Below are 11,552 nucleotides of genomic sequence, written 5' to 3' on the forward strand. Positions count from 1 at the left end.
TTTCAGTCAAAACTCAACAGCAAGTTAACACTTATATGAAAACCCTAGAGGAAATTTCATCTTGGAGATTATTTTCTTCCCTCTGCATTTCTAAAATGGAAGATTTTCATAAAAAGAAATGTGAGCACCAGATCAGAAATGAGCTGATTATATCAGACTAAGGTTGACTCATTGTTATAACAGCAAATTTAATAATACCATCGTAGGTTTTACACTCTCATGTTATTTAAAAAATAGAATCATATCCTAAAGACAAATTTCTTTATTTTAGTGTTGCATTCATTTATTTTAAAGATTTTTATTTATCTATGCATACAAGAGCTGGGGTGTAGGCCAGAGATGCCTGGGGGGTGGGGAGTGAGGAGATTCACCAGAGACAGTGGGGAACAGAACACTGCTGAGGGAAACAGTGCGCTGTGGGTCAGGAGAGGTCTGCTGTGCCATGTGGGTCAGCTCCCTGGCCAGGGATTGAACTCGTGCTGCAGTGGCTGCAGACAGCTTCATTGTACTGTGTCTTAACCCTTTGCGCCACAAGGGAGGCTCTAGTGTTGCATTTAGGATTCTAAATTTTATCATGGCGATACTAAGCTGTCTAATTAAATATGTTATATAAACACATACGGGCACACAAATTCTCCTGCTCCCAAAAGTTACACAATTAAATTTGCATCCACATAAAAAAAAAAAATCTCCTGTACTAGGCATGCACAGGAATTGTCTTGCAGCTCAGTGATGGTTCCACATCTGTTTTTTTTTTCCTGCATAAATTGAGCAGAAAAAGGAGTCATTAATTGTTTTTTAAAAATGCTTACAGTTTTTATTTGCTAAATATCTTTGAAATAAACAGATCATCAATTTTATATTATCTTTCTCCCTTATAATACCAGATGCCTAAAAGTCACTCAAAAAGATACACACTAAGATGAATAATGATGACATCAGAGTAGTTTCAAAGATGTTTACTTTTTGGTTAAACAGTAATTTTTCATCATCAGCCACACAATGTGAAATGTACATTAACATACATATTAAACAATTCTCAAATCGGCTTTATAGCTATGGACAACGTATTGTTTTTATTCATTTACTTATTTACTTTCAAAGAAAAGTACTTCAGCTTTTATTTCTAGGACTTCTATCTCTACATTTTATATGTAAACCATGGAGTATCTGGAAGTAAAATCCTAAAAATGTAAATTATCATTGTTCATAGACTCTATGTTTTATAAAGTTGCCACACTGAACTATTGTTCCTATGGAAATAAAGGATTAGATTCTTGAAAGTTTCTTTGCAGATTTTTATCAACCAAAGTGCTTTTCAGTATGCAGAATCCTTGAACAACTTTCTTTTTTTATTATTATGAAATTCTTTAATTATGTTCTTACATTGTTGTTCATTTTGTACAGCTTTTGATTTGATTTATCCCCTTGGAAAATCATTTTATATTCTGCGGGAAATAATAATTCCTGAGATCATTGTTGGCTTTTATCAATCTGTTTTCTCACTGTAAGATCATATTTCCTTGAGTGTCTTGAGACTGTGAATTGGGGTTAGGAAGTTCAATTTGAGGCCAGCTTTATTTGCCTCCTAAATGAGTAAACAGACTCTATCTTTTAGAAAAGGTAGAAAAATGACCACAGTGTGCTAAATTGTTTTTCCAGGATATACCCTTTAGGAAAAAAATGTGAACTCAGTAAAGTCACCCATTAGGTGGCAAAATCTCCTAATGCACCAGCCCCGGACACAGGGCAGTGTAGACACTGCTCTCCAATTAAAGTAGCCTTTGCTAGATAATTGTGTTTCATCTTTAAACTTACATTGCAAATGTTGGCAAGGATGTGGTGGAAAAAAAACTCTCTTACACTGCTGGTGGGAATACAAATGGATACAACCTATGGAAAGCTGTTTGGAGATTCCTCAGACCACTAAAAATGGAGCTACCATATGACTCAGCAAATCCACTCCTAGGTATCTACCCAACAGACACTAAAACAATAACTCAAAAAGGATACTTGCATCCCTGAGTTTATTGCAGCTTTATTTACAATAGGTAAAACCTGGAAACAATCCAACTGTCCAAAAATAGACGATTGGATCTAGAAGATGTGGTGCTTATACACAATGGAATATTACCCAGCAATCAAGAGATAAACTCAAGCCATTTGCAGCAACATGGATGGAGCAAGAAGGGATCAATCTCAGTGAAATAAGCCAGAAGGAAAAAGAAAAATATTGGATGGTTTCACTTTATAGGAGGAATAGAGGGGAACCAAATAAGACATAGGGGGAAATAATAACAATACGAAACAAAACAAAAACAAACAGACAATTATAAACCAGAGACATCCTGTAGGGGGTGGGGTGGGAGAGGGATGGTTTTAATACTTTTGTTTTTTGGTTAAAGAAATCTTCGAACCACTTCTGAGATCCTTTTTTAATTATTCAAAAACTATTGAGTATAGAGCATAGTACAATATTTTCCCAAAAACCCAGAACAGTCCCTTTAAAATTGAAATTACAGGGCTCTCCCTGGTGGTGTAATGGGTTAAAGCACAGCACTAGGAAGCAGGAGTTTTATCCCCTGCCAGTGTGGTGACCCACACAGCACATCAGACCTCTCCTGTCTCACCCGCTGCTCCCCTCAGCAGTGTATTTCAGTACATCGACCTGTTCTGCTCCCCACTCTGTCTCTGGTGAATCCTCTCACCCCACCCCTCCACCCCACACCTCTGGCCTATACCCCAGTTCTCGCATGCATAAATAAATCTTTGATAAAATAAAATAAAATTGACCTGAGAATAATATTTGAGATTTATAAAATACAAGATGTTTAATGTAAACTAATTATGTTGAAATACATGTATTAAAACATGAACAAACTGTGCTGTGCTAATTTACATGCTTTATTACTGATGCATTAAATGACAAGAACTGACTGAATATAATATCTATCATAGTTTCATTTTTTTGCAATTTTTATAATATGATTTTTAAATAGAAATGAGGAATCTCAACAATTGAAATGGAAGTGTGAAAATATCAGTAATATCCTGACATCAGCTTCAGTGATGTTTTTGCAGATATATCTCCAATGGCAAGGAAAACAAGAAAATATAAACACTTGGGACTACATCAAATTAAAAAGTTTTTGCACAGCAAAGGAAATCATAACCAGGATAAAAATATACCTTACTGCGTAGGAGAAAAATATATGCACACCATGCATCTGTCAAGAGGTTGATATCAAAGAGCTACCTCAAGAAAAAGAAAACAAACAAACAAAAAATCAAAACGTGGACAGAAGCGCTAAACAGGCAATTCTCAAAATACATAACAGATGGCCAACATAAAAAAAAAAATGTTCATCATCACTTATCATCAGGGAAATGCAAATCAAAAACCACAATGAGATACGATCTCACACCTGTGAGAATGGCCCATCTCAAAAAGACCAGAAATAAGTGCTGCTTGAATGGGGAAGAAAAGGAACCAATTCTGTTATGTTGTTGATGGGTTGTAGACTGTTTCAGGCCCTGTGGAAAACAGTATGTAGGTTTCTCAAAAGATTAAAAGGAGATCCACTACTCACGCGAGTAGCTCTGTTCCTATGTGTCTACCCAAAGAACACAAATGCCAGCATTCCAAGGGATACCTGCACTCGGGGTTTACTGCAGCACTATTTACAAAAGCCCAACTATGGAAACAACGTAAGTGCCCCAAAACAGATGAGTGGATCAGGAAGCCATGGTGTATAATCACAATGGAATACTATTCAGCATTGAAAAAGATGAATGTTTGCCATTTGCAACAACATGGAATGGCACTGGAAGGAATTATGCTAAGCAAGATAAGCCAGAAGGAGAAAGATAAATAACAGATGGTGTAATTTGTATATAGAATCTAGAGACACCAGACAAAGGGCCAGATAAAGCCAAACTCAAAACTAGCTCTTGAAAGTTGACTATAAAAGTGAGGCTTTTGAAGGGGGCAGAAGGGCATAAAGTGGGGTACAGTGGACGATGGTCATGGATTATGGGTGCTCTGGTGGTGAGAGCACTATTGTTATGTACCTGGAAGAGGGGATCTTATACCTCTAAAATGCAAACAAGGTAAACCAACATTACCCCAATACAATTTTTAAAATCATAATATCTGATGACATGATAATATGATGACAAAGTCCCAAGGAGCCTTAATACACATTTGGGGTTCATATTTGTGATAGACATTGCTAAATTTTAATGAGACTTTAATGAAAATAAAGTATAATATTTTCTCCACTAAAATTCATAGATGTCTATAACTTGGGAACTTTTTGGGGTCTTTGAATCTGAGGCTAAAAACCTCTGGTAATGGGGAGACCATGTAACAGGCTTTGACACCATCACCTGGGAGCATCGTGACAGTGAGGAGTCAGCTCCAGGTGAGACTGATTACCCCAGCCACCTGCAGGACCTGGGCAAGTTTTCTAGATCTCTGTTTAAGGAAAACTCTTCTGTAAAGAGGAGACAGTGGAAGTGACCATTTCATAATGTTCTTTGGAGGAGGAACTAAAAAAGAAAAAGAAATACTGAAACAGCATATCTGCCACGCAAAAGAGACACTGCTAAATATGAGTTTGGGTATCTGTGTGGACAGTTTTGGTTTATAGAAATAGCTATACACACATTCTGATTTAAAAAGTATTCAGTTGGGGCCCTCCCTGGTGGCGCAGCGGGTTAAAGCACTGCACTGAGAAACTGAAGCCACTTCCGCATGAGTTCGATCCCCGCCTGCCCCAGAGGCGACCACATGGCGTGGCAGACCTCTCCTGACCCGCCCGCTGCTCCCCTCAGCAATGTACTTCGTCCATCTGCCTGTTCTGCTCCCCACTCTGTCTCTGGTGAATCTTCTCACCCTCCGCAACTCTGGCCTGTACCCCAGTTCTGTACGAATAAATAAATAAATCTTTAAAAAAAAAAAAAAAGTATTCAGTTGGGGCCTCACCAGTGGTGCAAGGGGTTAAGATGCAGCACTATGAAGCTATCCGAAGCTATCCAACATGAGTTTGATCCCTGCCCTGGAGGTGACACACATGGCGCAGCAGACCTCTCCTGTCACTCCCACTGCTCCCCTCAGTAGTGAATTTCAATAGATCTGCCTGTTCTGCTCCCCGCTCTGCCTCTGACCCCTTGAACCTCTGGCCTGCACCCCAGTTCTTGTATGCACACATAAACAAAGATTTTATAAATAAATAAATAAAAACTATTGAATTTAGTGAAAGCACAAATGTAAAAACTTATTTGAAGTCTAGCAAATAATCACCTTTAAAAGGCTTTTGAATTTACAAGCTTAATTACTTTCAAACATCTTAAACTGTGTTCATATGAACAATCAAGATTTTTTTAAAAAAACAAAAAACCACAAAACACTAATGGTCCCTGTGCCCCTCAGAGTTTGGTCCCTGGAAGCTTGGCTCCATCCAAACAATTAATAAGAATACAATATACAAAACAGCTTTCTGAACCCCAAAGTACTGCGGTAATTTCTTCAAGACCCCCTGATATCACTAAACAAAGAGGAGCTAAGCTTCTGAAAGCCAATTATCAAATTTTATAAATACTGAATGTGAAACTTATGGTCTCTTAAATATTCCAATTATTTTTATTACAATAGTTTATTTTTACATCATTTTGTGCCTTTTCCACCTCAGCTGTCATCCCAGTGGGCTTCCAGTCACCATAGACCCTTGCACTCCTCCCACTTTTTTGACCCCATTCTCCACTCCACCCCCATAAAATGTCTCTGGTATATAATTGTTCAATATTACTTTTCCCCCTTTATGCTCCTGCTATGAGGAAAGCATCCAGTATTTTTCTTTTTCTGTCTGGCTTATTTCACTAAGCATGATCCCTTCCAGCTCTATCCATGTTGCAGCAAAAGGCATGAATTTATCTTTTTGATTGCTGAGTAGTATTCCATTGTGTATATGTACCCCATCTTTTTAATGCAGTCATCTACATTTGGGCATTTGTCTTTTCTATTGTAAATAAAGCAGCAATAAACATGGGGATGTAGGTGTCTTTTTGAATCAGTATTAAATGTTCCAAAAATTTACATGAATTTAATACATTTCTCTTCCTACTCATGATTAATTACTCAAAAATTGGCATTAACAGGGTGTTCTGGTAATCCAATGGTACAAATTTTCTCAAAATACACATACTATCAAATATGCATAATTTTTTTCTTAGCCCTATAATATTAAGTATTAGACATTTTAAGTAATCTCTAGCTTTTTCTTCAAGGGCATTGAGAAATCAGTGAAGTTTTTATTTGTTTTGTTTATTTATTTTCCCCTTACCATCCTCTATGTCTCCTTGTCCTTTAACCTCCTTCTAGCCTCTTATCCTCAAAAGCCTCACTTCATTCATCAGTGTCTGCTAGTTTTTGTTGGTGTTTTACTTTGTTGAATTTTTCACTATGTAAGTGTCCAACATTTGTCTTTGTCGTCCTGATTTGCTTTACAACATAATTCTCAAACTCCTTCTGCTTGTTGTGAAAGGCAACATTCCATCTTTTATGAGTGAGTAGCATTGATATACCACATCTTGATTAAATATTCGATTGATGAGCATGTGGGCTTCTTCCATGTTCTAGCTATTGTAAACCTTGCTGCAATAAGCAGGTTAGAGCATATCGTTTGGGGGGTTGATGTTTTCAACTTCTTCAAATAGATGTCAGGAAGTGGAATTACAAAAGCACCTCTCTTTCCGTAATGACTGTATCAGTTTATATTCCCACCATCAGTGTAATAGGGTTCCTCTTTCTTTTCATTCTCTCTAGCACATGCTGTGAGTTGTCTCTTTAAAATATGCCTTTTTCTCACAGATGTGCAATGATAATCTCATTGTGGTTTTGGCCTGCTTCTCTCTTAGTGGGAGTGATGATGAACATTTCCCACCTATCTATTTATTGGCCTTCTGGAGTGCCTCTCTGATGAATTGACTCACCATATCTGCTGCCCATTTATTAATCGGGTTGGTTTTTTTCTATTGTTGAATAAGTCTTTACATATCGTGTATACTAAACGCTGATCAATTATGTATTGTGTATTTCTCCCATTCAGTAGAATGTCTTTTTATTTAAAAAAAAAAAAAAAGATTTATTTATGCTTACAGAATTGGGGTCCAGGCCAGAGGTACAGGGGAGGTGAGAAGATTCACCAGAGACAGAATGGGGAGCAGAACAGGCAGATCGACCAAGTACACTGCTGAGGGGAGCAGTGGGCAGGTCAGGAGAGGTCTGCTGCACCATGTGGACCTCCTCCAGTGCAGGCATAGAACTCATGCTGAAGTGGCTTTAGCTTCTTAGTGCTGTGCTTTAACCCGCTGCGCCACCAGGGAGGGACCAATATGTCTTTTTTAATTTTTTTTTTTTCTTTCTCTATGTCGAAGCTTTTTAGTTGAATGCATTCTGAATATTTTGTTTTGTTTTTATTTCTCTTGCTGTAAGGGTTGAGTCTCTAGAAAACATCTTTATCATTGCTGCTATGAAACATATCACTAATGTTTTTTTCTCTGTTTTATCGCCCACATGCTATGCTGGACACAAATTGCAGTCGAGACCGGCCACATGCTGGGAATTGGTCTCTTTCCTTTTCCGGTACACAGACTTACCCTGTGGTGTTTGCACCTGGTGTTAAGGGTCTACTTGCTTCATTTTAGTAAAATCGTTCATTTGCTGTTTTACTGGGGGGAGGTGGGGAGGGGGGGAGGTTGCAAGTGGTTGCATGTGTTTTGAATGTCATAGGGTCAAGCTGCATTAGCAGCTCTGTCTTTGAGGAGACACAGTGATCTCACCTGATTCGCCCCACGTGGTTGGGCTCCAGCTGTTCTATATTGGGCTTCGTAGCCTGAAGCCATCAGTCATCACTCTGCACCTCACTCCTATATATGACAGTGTACCCTTTGCCTTGGACTGACACTGCTTTTTGCAGCAACCCCAGGCCAGACAGGCTCATTGTTGATTCAGGCAAACAGGAAAAACATCTTGAAGCCTTGGGTATATCTCTCATGCCTTAAATGCTGAAGCCAGGACCGGATATACAAGCAAACCAGTAGGCAGAGAGGTGGTAATGGAGACTTCTAGGCCCTACTCCCATCTCTACAATCTCCTGCAATCTGGATCTCTGGCTTCTTGGCCAGGGGATCTGCATTTATAGGTGCACGTGTCCCCTGCACACGCTCCTAATCATTGTCTTACAGTAACAGGTACAAAAGCCACAGGTGGCAGCCAGAGAGGACAAAGAAGCTACTGTGTGTTCCTTACAGCTGGGCATCCTTATGCCTTTCAGTGCTGGGTCTCCAAAGTTCTCCCCCAGGGTACAGGGCCCTGAATCAATGTGTGCAGGAGTACAATACAGAGGACCCCCTCTTGTCAGTCCGGCTGCCCCAATCTCGCTGTAAAAATAGCTCAGTTAAAGTTTTCTGATGCAGGGCCCTCACTGGTGGCCCAACGAGTTAAGGCACAGCACTAGGAAGCTAGCCGCTGCTGCTTCGGCACGAGTTCGATCCCAGGCCACGGAGCTGACCCACAAGGTGCAGCAGACCTCTCCTGACCCGCCTGCTGCTCCCCTCAGCAGTGTACTTTCTTGATCTGTTTATTCTGCTCCCCACTCTCTCTGGTGAATCCTCTCCCTGTCCCTGCACCTCTGGCCTGTACCCCATTTCTGTCTGCATAAAAAATAAATCTTAAAAAAAAAAAAAGTTTTCTGATGCTTTCCACTGGGTGATTGCTCCTACCTTATGCTGTCATGGCCCATTTATCTCTCAGGAGTTACTGACTTTGTTCCACTGCAATTTTGTGGTGAGCCTGGGAGACCAGCCCAGCATCTTTGCTCTGCTGCCATCTTACTGGACTCTACCTCCAACTTTTTAATATTTATTTCTGGGTTTCTGAGAGAGGTTCATCTGCTAAAAATAAATATCTTACATAATTGTAGCCCACTGATTTAATTCTATTAAATATTTAAAGAGCTAATCCAGATCCTATAGATGCTCGTTCTGAAAATTGACCAAAGAACATTTACCAACTCATTCTGAAGCCATGATTGCCCTGGTTAAGATCCTAAGAGAAACTGTAACTAATGTCTCTCATGAATTTAGATGCAAAAATCCTTTACAAAATATTGGCAAATGGGAACTCATTGATATGCAAAAGGATCAGTCTCCATCAACAAGTGAGGTTGGTGTTACATAACTTTGGAGGTTAACTTTCCCTGTAAATGTAGGGGCTACTCTAACACTAACTGACTACATTCTAGATCTTTCCTATGGCTTTGTCTGATCAGGCAGAACTTACTGCTACTCTTAATGTAATGAGAAGCACAGAAGGAATATGTGGAAAGTGCAAGCGATGTTTAAAGGTGTCTATTTTGATGTGAGGGAATCAGGGACGGACTCCAGTTCAAGCTAGGTGAGTGATTGTGTACCTGAGAAGAGAGCAATAAGATGGAACATCCTAGGAAGAGAGCGAATGGCATGTAATAAGAGAAAGGCTAGCCCTGTTCTAAAAGAGAGGGAGTAAGGAAGAAACCAGGAGGAGAGGCACTATCCTGTTAAATGAGCAAATTCGGCCTATGCAAACTCTTCATTTGTTTTAAGAGATGTATAGCACAGTGAATATAAACTCCCATGAAGAACTTCAGGTGTAGTTTACCTAGGGCAGAATCTTAAAAAGTTTCCTTTCTTAGTTTCTTTTCTCTTTGGGGAGAATAATATTTATTATTAAATAATAGTTTATTTTTACATCATTTTGTGCCTTTTTCCGTCTCAGTTGTAATCCCCATGGGCTTCCCATCACCAAATCACCTATGTGCCATCACCATAGTCCAGTGCATTTCCCTCCCTACACTGTTTTTGAACCCGTTCCCACTCTACCCCCGTAAAATGTCTCTGGTATATATCTGTTGATCATTATTAATATTTTGAGAGTAATTTTAAAATAATCATACCATATAATCATTATATGACTTTAAAGAGTCTATAATGAGGCCCTCCCTGGTGGTGCAGCAGATTAAAGTGCAGCAGTAAGAAGCTAAAGTCACTTCAGCATGAGTTCAATCCCCCACCCCGTGGTGACCCACATGGCCCTGCAGACTTCTCCTGACCCACCCTCTGCTCCCTTCAGCAGTGTACTTTGCTGATCTGCCTACTCTGCTCCCTACTCTGTCTCTGATGATGCATGCAGTTTTGTATGCATAAATAAATACATCTTAAAAAAAAAAGAGAGAGTCTATAATCTCAAGATCACTATTCGGTTCCCTTTCATTACTTTGGAAATCAGTAGCATATCTGGCCGGTTCCCAGCGATTTGATAATAGTAGTGAACATTTCCTTGGCCAGACCAACGTGGTTACTTTTACTCTCTCTCTGATAACTTTCATTTCCTTTCGTTAAACTTCAAGAGCTTCCTGTGGCCCCAAGATGATGAGCGAAAGTGGGTTGAACTAAAACCTTTATCATTTGCAGACATTTGTTAAATGAGTACTGTGATGTCTCTATAGTCACCCATATCTAATATGAGCGGCTTGAGGACAGCTTAAGCCTGCTGCCCAGCGGATGTAAATGAGAGAGTATACCTGCCTTTGTGCCGTTAGGAATCAAGTGTGCAGATACAAGACAATGCAAAGACTGGAACCTGTGTCCCCAAGCAAACCGCTATTTATTGAGCAACTATGGAGTACACAACAATTTAATTCCCACAAAAGCCTGGAGGAGGATAGTATCAGGTCTTTTTCCACCTAGGTTAAAATTGAGGTTTCCATTTAGGCCAAAAGTTCCCAGGACAAAAGTGAGTTTAGTAAAAAAGGTAGGAATTTTTAAGAGCCCAGAGATGTATATTTAACTTGATTGTGACCATAGGCAAATAACTATAGAAGCCTCATTTTCCTTACATGCAAAACAGGCTCCTTCTTCACTGGGTTGTTCTGAGAGTGGCTGAGCAGCTGTAGGCCGAGCACTGAACCAAATCCTGGTCTATAATAAAGATCAGCAAATGCATTAAAAACAAATGTGACCACTAGCGTCCCTCAGAATAAACTCAAAATGCTAGTTGGGCCCTGACCACAGCTGTCACTGATTTTCCTCAAACTAAGCAACCAATTCAGGAATTCCAAGGCAATCCTAAAGGTGCCTGAACAATCCCCTTGCTGCCAAATAGATTCACCTTCCTACTTCCTTTCCTTGTAAGTCTACTCAACCCCCAGAGGGTTTCCAAGTACTGACTCAACACTTGGCTGGGCACAAGGGGCTTCAAATTAAAGGGGAAGTAAAACCTTTCAAGAAGCGTCCTCTTTGAGTAAGGCTGTCACACGCTAAGTCTCTTCCTTATGGGGTGCCTCGGTGACAGGCAAGACAGTGTGCACCCCTACTTCCCCCTCACCCCCACCCTCAACCCCCGCAAAGTCGTGCATCCAGCAAGGCTGTGAAACTCGGGATTGTTAAACGCGCCACACCCTACCGACTCCTGAGCCGCGGGTCGGTCCATCGCTCTCCCGTGCGCCCCCCCC

This window comes from Condylura cristata, unplaced genomic scaffold (assembly GCF_000260355.1).
Source record: "Condylura cristata isolate star-nosed mole 26May11 unplaced genomic scaffold, ConCri1.0 scaffold00037, whole genome shotgun sequence".
Classification (NCBI taxonomy): domain Eukaryota; kingdom Metazoa; phylum Chordata; class Mammalia; order Eulipotyphla; family Talpidae; genus Condylura; species Condylura cristata.